The sequence below is a fragment of the Bombus pascuorum genome, chromosome 9 (genome assembly GCF_905332965.1).
Source record: "Bombus pascuorum chromosome 9, iyBomPasc1.1, whole genome shotgun sequence".
Lineage (NCBI taxonomy): Eukaryota > Metazoa > Arthropoda > Insecta > Hymenoptera > Apidae > Bombus > Bombus pascuorum.
In genome coordinates this window covers 9,945,569-9,959,301 of record NC_083496.1, presented here as the reverse complement: position 1 = coordinate 9,959,301, position 13,733 = coordinate 9,945,569, and the positions used below count along the sequence as shown (strand labels likewise).

The 13,733-nt window shown below is 30.5% G+C and overlaps 1 protein-coding gene across 6 annotated transcripts in view; it reads left to right on the top strand.

Moving 5' to 3' along the window:
* LOC132910676 (trace amine-associated receptor 9) overlaps positions 1-13,733 on the top strand; it is a 98,810-nt gene that overhangs the window by 3,977 nt on the left and 81,100 nt on the right. For 2 of the 6 annotated variants that reach the window (XM_060966536.1, XM_060966532.1), the window contains exons 1-2: positions 435-547; positions 2,150-2,249. The gene's annotated coding sequence lies outside the window, so the exon portion shown is untranslated. Of the gene's footprint in view, positions 1-433; positions 548-1,766; positions 1,840-2,149; positions 2,250-12,592; positions 13,163-13,733 lie in introns of those variants that run through there. The other 4 variants (XM_060966537.1, XM_060966535.1, XM_060966534.1 and 1 more) reach the window with 4 other exon arrangements.

The window sequence follows — 13,733 nt, the reverse complement described above, 5'->3', positions numbered from 1 at the left end:
ATTAATTTTATTACTTTTCTCAACCTGTAATTTTAACTACATTAATAATTTTTTTCTATAGCATTTTTTTATTTAATATTTAATATTAACTTATATATAATATAAAGTTTATTTAATACTTTAACGATAAAATTATTTTACTTCTGTGACATTCTTAAACATTTTTTAAATCTCATCATTCATCTGTAATAAAAAGATTTTCTTCCTTTGATATCCTTATGCGAATATCTACATATGCTTACATATTTAATATTAACATAATTCTTGTAAAGTTATGTAACATATAATCAGACTTTCTCTTTTGTTTGTTTAAAATAAATTAGTGCGCGCAAATATAGGTAGATTAGATTCAAATCCTGAATAAACCGCGCGTGAATTCTATCCTACCAAATTGTGCTATCCCTTCTCCACCCCTCGCTAAGCTTATAGACATACCTGTAGCGCGGGGAGTCATTTGACTGTCGAAAGTCATCACGCAGGCATGTGTATCCTCATTCGAAACGCGTCGTTAACCTATTAACTGCGTAATACCCTTCGTTGTTATCTTGTAAGCATTTATACACTACTATTAAATCTATTTCATTACTAAGTATTCATTTAATCGTTTATTATAAATCTGTATAATAAAATTGAGTAGCTTTTTTAAGTATGTTTGCTTTTCTTTTGGTTGGTTAAATATATATTCGATTATTTGAATGCTTTAACTTATACAAATCTTGTATTAATAGTTTTTGAGGCAAAATTTCAGTTTGGCTATTATTTTAGGTTAATATAGTTGACTTTAATTATTTTAAATTGTGTTGGTCTTTTGTACAAATTATTTGATCGATTATTGGTTAATTACATGACTAAATTCGAACGAATAAAAGTCATGAATGAATTAGTAGGCGGCTCGATGATTTGTAATTTATAATTTATCCAATTTCATAGTAATTAATACGTTGTATAATAATATGTAATTGATAATGCATAATTGTATTATTATCATGCATGGATATATGAACATAAAAATGAAAGTAAAGAAGATTAAACCAATCACTTTTTCATGTATGGATATATTAAATTATTTCTTTATTTCAAAGTAATTAAACGAATCATAACTTTTATCACAATTTTTATTATTGTTACGAAAGAATCTCAATGACAGGTATCTTTCAATTTTAAGGTTATATGCAGCTTTTATGCAGTGTTCTGAAATTTAGTTGAACATTTTGATTTATTGCAAGCATAGTTGCATATTTATGAAACATTGTTTACAAATACAATTTATTGTTAGGATGTTACTCTCGAACATTCGCAATTTTTTGGATTTTTGCAAAGCGATTCATATCGATAATTCGATCGATCGATTCATAGATATTTGGCAATATTGGGAAGTATTTTATGATTTGTAAACAATATTTCATATATGTGTTCACTTCTTTGTTATTTCCTTCTTTTTGGGAAGCAAATAACAATTAATAGGCAGATTTAGTAGTATTTTCTTAAATAAACACTTTAGAAAAAGAAAAAGTAAAATATGAAAATAAAACGTTTCGTTTTCCTTTCTGTTCCCCCTCTTTACTAATACAGCTTTATTTTCGGAGAATGTTTATGATCGCACGCAATGCGGTCAGTAGAGTCAATGTTTGTTACGCAGTGTTATATTCAATATTTTTTAGAGCACAATAATTCTTAATAATTGAAAATTCTGTTAGAAATCTCACGCGAAGTTTTTGTTCATAATGTTTTTTATCTTTCTTTTCTCATATTTTTTTTTTAATTCGATATCAACTTTCGGTATTAGAATCAGTGCTTCTCTTAAAAGAATCTAACCTCTTCAAGAGTTAAAAATATGTAGTAAGTATTCTTGTCTATTGTATTTCCATTAATTTTATTTCTTCATATTTTGTTTGAATCATTGTTAATCAAAAAGATAATTTGGAGAGTTGCAACTATTAATTTTTTTATTAAAATAAAATTTGAAAGTGTCAGTATTGAACTATAAAATAAAAACATCTAACATGCTTGGACGATCATTAGATTCTAAATTTCTAATTCTCAAGCTTGTAAATTGTAATTGTTTATCGTTATTACAGTTTATTAGAATTTCAATCTTCATCAGCACTAAAGATTTAAATTTAATAGTGTTCTATCTTTTTTTCTGAAGATTTTTCACAATCTCCAGTTGCACCATGGGATCCTATTCCTTCGTGATGGCATTTTCTGAACCGCAGTAACATTGATGGCACTACTCCTCGTATGTAATGGTGAGTCTCATGCATTTTCGTTCCTTTGGTTACCCAATCATGTCGTAGGATGAAAGGTCCGTATCGACACGGGTGACTGGTTGTATTACGCAGAATTTTTAGCGAGCATAACGACTACGGGTATTTGTTATACCCGTGAGTAGCAACGTTTCCTTTTTATGCGTTTTATTTATTAGTTCAGGATAGGTCTTTTTACATATGGCGAATTTTGATGATTAAAATTTCATATCAATAGAATCGATGAAAGCTCATTGAATATGCGTAAATAGATGAAATGTGAATATTTCAATAGATAATGAATGTTGGAATTACTAAAGCGGAATATAACGGAGAAATCGGATATCCTCCAATTTTATTACAGCTATTTTATGGTAATGTTTTTGATTTAATCATATTTTATCTTAAGATCTAATAACTTAGTTGTGTAATGTTTTATGTTATAAACTGGGATATAATTTCAAACATAAATAACAAGTTGAAGTTCAAATTTCTCCGTATAACCATGTAGCTACTGAATATCAAATGCAAGAAGGCACTTCGCGTCAGGCAGATTTTGGGATCAAAGTAACAAGTTTGAAACACTGCTTTCATTTTGTCGAAAATGTACTTTAACAAAGGAATCACCTGAGGCTATTCCCATTAATATTCAACTTGGCGTCAATTATTACATTCTACTAAGTTTGAACTTCTTTTTTGATAGATACATAGAGTCCTTTTCTTAATTTTCAGTATTAGAATTTTAATGATTCCTTAAATTAGTAAAGTAAAGCATAAAATCATAATAATTTGTAATAACTTGTAATAAAAAGCCGTGGAAATGCGAAATGAAAGATCATTAGCCCGTTAGATAAAAATATATACACTAATCATATTTTAGCTCAGGATTTTTAGGTTTAACTTTTTTCGTGTCCATTGCGAGAACTTAATTCACGTGCTCAGGTGCTACGTGGGTGAAAGAAAGGCGATGAACACGATAACCATAGTTCATAAGCTTGTAATAATTTCTTAATGATTGACAATGCGCCATCGTATTGCGCACGATGTATTTTCCAAAGTACGTATGTGTGTGTGTGTGGTTAAGCTGTGGAACTACATTCGCTATAATTTCAAATATAAGAAAAATTCATAAGCAATAATTGGATCACAATTTACCATAAAACAGAGTCGTTATTAAATACAACAGATTCTAAAAAATATATTATTATTGATCCTAATCCTAATCAAATTTTTATAATAATACCAAATTTTATATCTCATTTATCACAGTAATATCATTTTTGTAGTAGGCGTATATACTCATTCAATTATAAACATTACTAATAAAAATTGAGATATGCATGTATTTGTATCGTGTTTTACGCAATTCTCGCTAGCCGTGGTCAGACGATTTCAGCAAAATAGTATGTAAATTAAAGCGTGAAAGCAATGTGCTAAACTCGAGTATCAGAGGCGTCTCGGGATGTTGTCTCTAAGAAGGCTTTTGCGTTTGACATGTATACTCGTTATTGTTTGATTTTAATTACGCACCCCGTAGGAAATTTTTGAAACTAAATTCTGCAGTTAACAGGTTAATGGTTTTCCATTGTATGGGTCATCAACAAAATCGAAAATCACTCCTGTTACTTTGTCACTGTACTCGTAATAGTGTTTCTAGTATTTAGTAATAGTAGTAGTAGTAGTAGTAGTAGTTTGTTTCTTGGCCGATGTACAGTTCGGTTTACAACTAATTTGGGCAAATCGCGGTTGTTTTGTTAGTGTTGCGAGTGATTAATTACGAATTGGATTAGAGTTGCGAACGAGTGTTAATTACGGTTTGAATTAGAGCTACGAAAAACTACTAACATCGGTTTGTTCTATGTATTAGTGTTGCGAAGAAATAATTGTTTGCTGTAACTTTGCGAATGATAAGATATCGCGATTGCTCTTAGAATTTTTTCTTTATAAATTACTATATTTCTTACAGTATATAATAGAATTAAAAATTTTTTCTTATTTAAAATTTGAATTAATAGAAAGGAATTAATTAATTTTGTACAGTTGCAATTTATGGTCATATAAATGTGGTTAATATTAAAAATAGCTTTTTATCCGTGCAACAATTTGAAGAAAAGAATTAAGAAATGCTGTGATATTCCTCCATCATGATTGTTTTAATTACCATCCTATTTAGTGTTACATCAATGAATGATCACGCTGTTTTAGTATTGAGTTTATAAAATGCTCCAAATTATTTCACTGAGACTATGGACGACATAAAAGATATGACTTAGAAAAAACGAAGCTGGCACCCCGCTGGGGGTAGCTATCCACATGCTATATTTATTTTTATTTTATTTTATTTTTTTTTTCACCAATAAGATATAACACTTTACCAAATGTCCATAAGGACAAATTGTAAAAAACCAAAATAAAATAATAAAAAAAAAAAAAAAACTATGGACGTGTATATTTCAGTTTCTGTATCATGTACTGCAGCTAAAAAGGTTGCACGAAAGATGATCATGTATCAATAGCTTGTAATATATTTGTTTTGAGACTTTTCACCATTACAGTTGCGTGTATTTAAATATGAGTGCATAGATTACTATTTATTAGCGTTGTGTAAACGATTAAAACACCTTGCTGTGGAGTGTGTTTTTGAGAATTTTCTGTTTCTTTTTTCTTGTTCTACCAGTAGTAAATTAATCGGTATAGCAGAATAATAAAGCACCCTTATTTACATCCGTGATCTATTTGACGAATTTTCTATTTTATAGCTGTTTTAAAGCTAATTTAGTAAATTAGTGTTGCGAGACAAACTTACGGTTTGTTGATCGGGTCTACATCGAGTAGATATTTTGATGGCCCTTTTGGCTACCAAATTGATTTCTTTTTCAGCACTTCTTTCTTAAAATACTGCTAAAAACTGCATATGTTTCATACCGATGAGTATTTTCAATTTGATGTTAATTACTTGAAATTGTCACAAAGTGTTATAATAAAGAATGTTCTGGTGATATATTTGAGTTATACATTGCTGTTTCTTGCATTTAAAGTTATAGCAGAACGAGCTCATTTTATTTGGTTAGAAAAGAATCATGTGATTTTAATGGAGTTCTTTTTTCGTTCTTTGTGTTCAAAACAAATTTTTAATGTCTAATTTAATTCAAATTTAAATTGCATTATATGTTCACAATTCTGTTTAAAATGTAATTATCGGAATATATTTTGATGTGTTATACGCTCTTCTTTCAGTTGTAATTTTGTGTAAATACTAACCCAATAAATAAGATTGTTATAGAATACGAATATTAATATATTAAGTACGTTAAATATATATATGTAATTAAAGGATCAAGAGTGAAATAACGTGTACAAAATAAAATGATTAAAACAAAAAAAGATAATTGTTATGAAGGGACATTTGAGCTTTACTTACTGAGAATTAGTTATTTTTTTGTTTCAGAAACTATTCTATATGCAATTTAATATTCCATACATACAATATTCCATTTCCTTTTCTTTATTAAATTTAGTTTCAATTCTAACCACTACAAATGTTATAATCTTATTCTATGCTAGATCGGTAACGTTGGGAATGACACTAGTGTAATGATAAAAGAATGTTGCATACGAGATGTCGAATAAAGGAATGTATTAGGTGGTAGGTGATATTCTGTAATATCCTTATAGACGAGATACGTGATAGATTTGTCACTTCATGAGACATCGTGTTTCACATTCTGAAATACCGATCGTGTAAAAAATCACAGGTTCGTTATGCCCTCTATGGAAAGCCCAGAAATTATATTGAATTCAATCAACGAAATCACTAACATTAACAGTAAAGAAATTCCTTTTTATTACATATACATATAGGTATGTATGCACCACATTGCGATGATAGAATTTTTGTAGTGTGCAATGGATTAGCCATCTATTAAAAATTGCATTCGCAGTTTTTTAATACAGCAGAATGAAAATATCAGCTTTTAAGAAACTCATATTGCGAAAGTGATGGTATTGAAATGTTTGTCATAATACTGTTACGGGATCGGTTCTCTTCTTCGAATCGATCGGTTCGGTCTTCTTTGAATAAATTGTTATTCGCTACGGTCTATGAAGTATACGTACAATGTAAGGTGCAATTGAAAATTTCTATCATTTCTTTCTACACAATAAATATGTCGGATATCGGTAAAGACCGATTGTCTTAATTTTCTGCCACGATCCGCATTGATCTTGGCATTTCATATTGTGATTATCAAATAGCTTTGACGTTCCATATTCTGAATATTAAATAGCTTTAACGATTCATTCTGTTTGTCAAACGCTTGCAACAATATTAATTTGCGAGAGATTTTTTCGGGAAAACGAATGTAGATGCGCGTTAAAATTACATAAATGAAATTAATATATTTCATATATAACGTAATATACAAAATATTGGTGATTTTATAAAGTTTTGTATCAAAGGCGACATGGTATTTTTTTGTGCCATTAACGCTGTCATATCTATGGTTCTAATTTTGCTCTATGCCTAACTTGTTTCTTCTTTTGCATACGGGGTGTCTCAGTATTGATGGTACAACCTGGAGCAGTGATTATACATGAGAAAATAAGTCGCAAATTGTGGAATAAATTTTTTTCATTGGATGCTTTGTTTTCGAGGAAATCGACTTTGAATTTCCTCCGACTACGCATGCATTTGACTATGTTGTGGTTAAACGAATCTCGATACAAACCACTATTTACTTTATCCATTTATGTGGAAACGTATATATAAAATCAAAAGTTTATTCCGAAGGCAATGCAAGTCTTCTACAATTAAACGCGAGGGTCATTTTGGCGTTCGTAGAACTAAAAACGGAAAATATGTTGGGAAGCGTGCACGGAAAATATGTTGGAAAGCGTGCACGAAAATTTAATTCGGAGAGCACACCTGTGTATGCAGTACGGTGGTCAACATTTTCAACAATTTTTACATTAATAAAGTGAATCTTAAGAATTATATGTCTTATTATTACTCATAAACCTACGGCATATGGTGTGTATCGTGATTCGTTTAACCACGATATAGTCAAGTGCATGCGTACTTGAAGGAAATTCAAAGTCGACTTTCTCGAAAATAAAACCTCAAATGAAAAATATTTGTTCCATATTTTCGATATATTTTCTTATGTACAATCATCTCCTTCAGGTTGTACCATCAATACTGGAACACACTGTATACAACGGACTGTTCGTAATAAAGGAACTTGTGACAAAGGATCGGAGTTGTGTATTGTTTCATTCTTTCAGTCGAACCGATAGAGTAGTAGTGAGTGAATGGTTCCACCGTCTCAATTACCAGGTGTGAATTCTTGCTAGCGTGGAGTGACCACTAGCGACGAATTCGCGTTACAAACTCAATCAGAGTTTTTATCATTCTCACAGACATTTCACAAATATGTACGTCTAACTAAGCCATTTTAGATATTCTTTATTTAATATTTTAGATATTGGTTATTTACTTAGAGTCAGTCGACTTCTAGTTAAATAACTTGATTTGTGTAAACTGAAATTTGAAATCACGATGATTAAAAGCTTGTAGTTCTTTTTGTTTAAAGCGACTTTTGAGATGTATAAATCATACAGAATTGATCAACTCCTGCAAGGTTGTTAGTTCTTTTGTTTTTAAAAAATTAATTCAAGAAAAATATTAACTATGTATTATAGTACTAAAATTAGATTCAGATTTATGTTTAGATTGTTATATAAATTTGTCTCGTTTTTACTATCGTAAAATGTAAAAATTTATGTTAAAGGAAATTAAACTTACGTATATTGGGTAGTTTATTAGTAAATAATATATATGAGAAGTCAATTAAAGCAAAGTTAGAAAAAAGCAACACGAAGGAAAGAAACTTTGGAATTCACTTACCAAATACGCTAATGATCCGTGAATTTCGATACGGTGAAGATTTTAAAGACGGTATTAACGAATTCCTGGCAAGTTCTTACGCCTGCAATTCCCCGAGCTCGGCTCAGATCAGAGAATAAAAAGAGCGAATAACAGTGGACCAAAGAACAAAGCCAAGCCTCTCGGATCTGATGAACGATTTGATATCACTTCACTTGCTAAGAAATGAAATTTTTATCATTTCTATTTTTTTCCCAATAAAAAGAATTGTGATAAAGTTTTGATATATTAAAACGAGTTTTAAAGTATGGATTTAATAGAATTATTTTAAATTGAATAAGCTAATTTTACTCGATTAATTTTAATTAAAGGTGACTAAAAAGGAAAAAAAACGATAAAAGTTATCTTTCTTATTAATTTATCTCTAACTTGGTACACTGAATGCAGCTTTGTTCCTCCGTTGATTTCTATTAGTTTCTTTTCTATTTTACTGGTTTGAATTTAGCTTGGGAATAATTAAGTTACTTCTATCCGACTGTTTCTGAGAATTAGGTTGAGGACGGAAATTATGGAAACGAAATTAACGAGTTCTTTTAGTCGAGATTAACGAGTTATTGCATTTACATTTGCCACATTGCGAGGGATAAGAGATATACCTACATAAGAAAATACAGTTTCCGAAAATATTCAATAAACTATTCTTTCATATTAACAAATCCAACATAAACTGTCAATACAAAAAAGTATTAGAAAAATTAGGTTAATTTGATAAATTGTTATTAGGAAATTTAAAATTAAAATTTTTAAGAAACTATCTGGTTTAGAATCTTATATTGTAAAAACCGTGTATATATATATATATGTATATATACACATATATACATTGAGTATAGCGATAGAAATTTCACCAATTATACAGTTAAATATTCTCTTCGCTTATATCCACCATATCTATCAGTCACAGTTTTCTTCAATATTAATATTCATACCTGCTATTAAATATTCGATAATATTCAATATTACATTCTATTTCTTCTGTTAGAATCTACTATATTTGTTACGGTTATTGGATGTATGTGAATACAAAGGAACGTGTGGATAAATTGTAAGGTAGAAAATATATATATTTTTGAATATTAAAGTGTAAGTACAAAGTTTGGAATACAATATGAGCTGGTCCAGATCCGCACGCTAGCAGCGTTACCCTATGACTGAAAAACCCTGAAGCCAACATTGCACGTGTACCGTTTATGGTTTGCCTTCAACGCAGTCTTTTGTCTATACGCTGTCGATGGCTTCGGTGCTTGAGAAAACTAAAGACCAGATGTAGAGTTTTCTTAGAAGTGGCGACCACTTCAACAATATTTTCATTTCAGATTTTCACTTTAAAGCATTTATTTTATATCAAAATTTTTCAATGGGATTTAGATATAATACTTTTAGATAATATACGTATAATTTTTCTAATTCTTGAAAACACTAGTTTTCACACTATTTTTCCATGTATTTTGAATCTTTGTCTGGTATAAATGCAAAATGTTAAACGATTTATTTCTCTAACTATCTAGAATAGTTACCATATTTTGTACGAGATCAGCAAGTGTTCTAATATATACGTATGAGAGTATATAACTTCCACTGGTCTAGAGTTTAAAGCTCAGATTTCCTATAAGTGTCAAACGAGTACGAGTATGTATTCGCCGCTTTTGGCTAAACATATCGTTTGCCAGTGGAAATATCCTGTTAGAGTCAGACACTTGTATGTCGGTTGAAGACTGCAGGGAATGAACATGATATATGTTTAAATCATGTTTTTGTCCTCTACTAATAGGGTTTTATTTTGATTTTAAAATAACAAGACAATTTGATCTTCCCATTCAAAGCAAAAAAGATATAAATATTCGATAACATGAGATTGGAGTTATCACTTGGAACGTCAAATTTTTATTATAACTTTTTAATCAAATTTTAAATGATCTATATACATTGCTTTTGTGTTTGACTAGATCCAGTGCAGTTAGAATAAGGTGAAAATGTTTGGCTGTTAAAATTGAAGACATTCTGTGTACGCCTTCGTTTAAAATAATGCATAATCAGGTGTATTCTGACACGAGGGTATTTGTTACATTTAGTTTTTAGATATATGATTAATGTAACTTTCTGAGTAATTGATATGAGTAATTCTCCAGTGAGAATTGCATTCCTGTTATATGAACTCCAATTAGATATGAGCTGGTTGTTCCCCGATGAGATCAGATAAATGAGATCCTACGTGTAACGTGTTTTATAACTTGTTTTATTCGTGTCTGGAAAGTCGTGATATAAATGAAGTTAAGAAGATTCTATGACTCAAAATGAGACGAAAATCAGAAATAACAAAACTACATTGAAAGTTTCATTTTTGAGAAAATCGAATTCAAACATGTCTAGCCAGGGATTAGCCTGGTGCACGTATACTCGACAAATTCAAATTCGATTCCCTCGAAAACGAGATTTCAAATGAGAAAATTTTGTCGTACATTTTCAACCTATATTCGCATGTAGAATAGTTCACTCTTGCATAGTCAGGAATTAGTCAGCACTTAACAAGTTTTCAAACTGAATTTTCTGGAAAATGAAGCTCCCAATGCAATTTTGTTATTGTTGACTTTCGTCTTATTTCGAGTTATAGAATACCGGGTCGCCGCCTCTCTTGCACTACAATTTTCAGAATACATTTTACATAAGCTACTTGATGATTTACCATAAAAATTTGTAATAATAATTTCACAACTCAAAAATCGGCGATAACAAAGTAATATTTGAAACATCTTTCATAAACGTCTGAAAAATTTTCAAAATTATCCCTAAAACCTCGTTTGCATTACTCAAGTTATCTAACTTCAAGTAACTTGAAACTAGTTTACTAGCCTGAACTTGTTATTTACTTGATCTGATACATATGTATATATCATATCAACTTGAAGTCGCTTGATTAATCTGAACGAGGTTTAAAGCTTTGTAATTCTAAGTAAATCCAATATGTGATCAGACATATGGAATCAGACACATTACAAACTAACAACGAACCGTAGCTATCAGTTTATATCGTAAAAGTTAAATTTTGTGCTATTCGTCGTATTGTGCTGCAATATAATTTCACGACACTCGATTAAAGTAATCATAAATGTAATATTAAATCTATTCACTCGGTGAAATTCAAAACGATCTACCGCAACTTGCCGTATGGGATTTTCGAGTGGGAAAGATTAATAGCTCCACCAGCGTACAAGGTTACCTGTTAAACTATAATTAACTAAAAAGGGCGTAACACCATCCGTATCTCCATATACAGTTGCCGTGACAAGTTCAGTGTACGATTTGCTTACAATTAGTATAGCACGTATTACTCGCGTAATTTTCGTAACCTCAGAACAGGATCGTAATGCTTGTAGTTTGTAATAATCTATTCAGAGAGATACGTTTACATTTAAATACTAAAGAATAATATTAAAAATATACGAATTTTTATATTGATCCGAAAGGAATTTTACATGATTTTACATGATATAAGTCATGAGCTTACGACTAGTAGTCATTTATGTGGGAAGTGATAGGAAATGCATAAAAAGACCTGGTTAATTAAAAATATTGTTGTGACTATAAAATATTTATTTATAATTTACTATTTTTTAGTTAGGTTCCATTCCTTTGGCGACGATCTATTGATAAAATATTCAGAAAATCTGACAGAAAGCAATACCTATGTTTTTATTTTGATCCCATAATCCCATAATGCCATAATCAGTGATTATATGTTTGCAAGATTCAATTCTACTTAGTTACATGAAATCGAGTAGGTTTATCTACTTAAAAAACAGCAACGCGTTATCAGTACTTTGAGAATCATTCAAGTTAGACTTCATATCGGTTTTCTAATTATCGATGTTTTAACTATTTTAGAAAGCAGTGCTTGATAGAAAATCGATGATGAAAAGAATCGATCTACACTGCAATGAGATAAAGATTTACTTACAGTGAACAGCGTTTAAGATTCATTACAATCTAAAATGTATTTATTTGCAATAAGATACAGATCAATTTACAGGGAGCAGAATTGAAGATTTTCGCAACTTAAAATTTATTCGATTGCGATGAGATACAAACCAACTTACAGTGAGCAATATTTGATTGAAAATCGATAAAGAACTTATGCGAAACGACCTAATAATTTGCCAAGTAACATAGTAGTGTGTTAATAGCCACAAGTATGTCGTAGGGTGTTCGATGTTTGGCAAAGTGGATCACTCGGTTCCGATCAGTAAAGACTGAAGACGAGGGTGTGTAGAGGGTAGTAGTAGAGGAGAGGATCGCGTGGGAGGATGGGTTTTGGCATAGCAGAGCGTGTCGGTGCAGTAGGGGAGAATGGATTGGAATGGGAGAATGGGTGTTCTCTCCCAAGTGTTCGGCTGTCGGGAGCAGCCAGGCGGGTAGTCAGTGCGTCGTCAGCCTTCGCGTCGTCGTGATGCTCTTCTGTTCTTTCTTGTCTTTCTGGTTTCGTCCTTCCAGTTCATTCAGCGCCTACCTCGTTGGTACACCAGCTATATCGTGTTATTGTGACTTTTTCTATTCTTTCATCACAGAGAACGATCGTCAATACTATTCATTCAATTAGTTGGAAGTTGAAAATAGATATGTGTTTTTATATTTGATTCATTGCTTTTTAAAACGTTCTTGTGATTCCATGTGTTGTTGCTGTCGCACGCGATTTATATTGACAATCATAAACTTCAGATTCCCCGGAGAACTTGAATGGAAAGAGTGCCGAGATTCATCGTAAAGGAACAGTTTGACGCGCTTCAATACTACATTTATCTCGTTTTACTTTAAATTGGCTGTTTGTTTTGTGGTGGATTTTCATCGTTCTTTTCAAGAGTTCTCAAAATCGAAAGAGGGAGAGAAAAAAATTATCCTTTTACGTGTGATTGTGTTTTCTCTAGTGTTATTAATAAACTTATCAATGGTTTCTGTGATGATCTTTTCATAGAAGAGGGTATGTGTTCATACTTGATTCGTTTACACGTTTGTGTTCATGATTATTCAATAGGTCACAATAAATAAAATTGTCCATATTTTAAAATATATTCTTATGTATTAACAATTGGAAATTAAATAATATCAGTATATTATTCATGAAATTTAAAGTTTGTAATCTTTTATTGAATTTTATTCTCTTTCTGGTCGATTAATACTTAGCGAAATAGTAATAATATCTTACAATCAAATATGTTAAACAATAGAAAGATTTATTTAATGAAAAACGGTTTGTTTTTTCCTTTTAATTGATCTTGAAGCTTAAATTAAATGCCTTTACTTACTATTGAATAATCCTTTATGTTTGTAAGGATTTTTACTAAACTAAACTAAACGAAGAGCAAACGTTGGAATGTTTGAATTATGACATAAGTATATAAAAATAATATTTATAAAACTTTCTTTACTGTTTTATGTCAACCCTGATTATTTAATATCAGATTTATTAAAGAAACACGCGAACATGTAAGAATCTTGTATATAAATTAAAAAATATTGAAATTCCGAAACAGCTGCTTATTAATTATGCT